Below are 688 nucleotides of genomic sequence, written 5' to 3'. Positions count from 1 at the left end.
CGCCCTCAGCCCCCGCCCGCCGGGGACGTGTCTCGCCTGTGGCCAGCGGCGGGGTCGTGTTTGCGCGCCTTGTGGGGACGTGCCCGGCGCCTACACATGTAACATGCCTGGGGGGAGGGGTGTACATGTGTGTGCATGCACATAGAAATGCATGGTAGTGTGTGTGTCTGTGTACATACTCGCTAAGCTTTCTAATAAACTGTTTAATGCTGTGTATGTACGTGTGTGTGTATTATACACATGCATGCATGTGTGTGTATAATACACACGTGCACATCTATATACATACACAGCATGAACGTGTGTGCGTATATGTGTGTGTATATTATACGCATACGTGCATGTGTGTGTATAATACACACGTGCGCATCTATATACACACACAGCATGAACGTGTGTGCATGCATGTGTGTGTATATCACGCACATGCACGCATCTATATACACACACAGCATGAAACATTTTATTAGAAAGCTTATTATGTACACACGTGTATGTGCATGTATGCACATTTACATACACACATGGCTCAAATTGCAGGGAGCGGGGTGAACCTCCCCATAAGAGATGAGAGCCCCCTGTAAGATTTAAAAATCATAATCTGGAGAGCTCCAATTTTATTAGGGCAGCGTGATGGACAGCTCAGTTTTTTTTGCAGGACCCCCCCCCCCCACCCCCGCCCACCCCC

General features: G+C 48.5%; 1 protein-coding gene across 13 annotated transcripts in view; it reads left to right on the top strand.

Annotated features, from left to right (window-relative positions):
* Positions 1–688, top strand: part of DOCK7 (dedicator of cytokinesis 7) — a 158,611-nt gene that overhangs the window by 569 nt on the left and 157,354 nt on the right. The gene's annotated exons all lie outside the window — the stretch shown is intronic.

The sequence above is a fragment of the Alligator sinensis genome, unplaced genomic scaffold (genome assembly GCF_000455745.1).
Source record: "Alligator sinensis unplaced genomic scaffold, ASM45574v1 scaffold588_1, whole genome shotgun sequence".
NCBI classification, from domain to species: Eukaryota; Metazoa; Chordata; order Crocodylia; family Alligatoridae; genus Alligator; species Alligator sinensis.
This window is presented reverse-complemented; position numbering and strand designations above follow the sequence as displayed.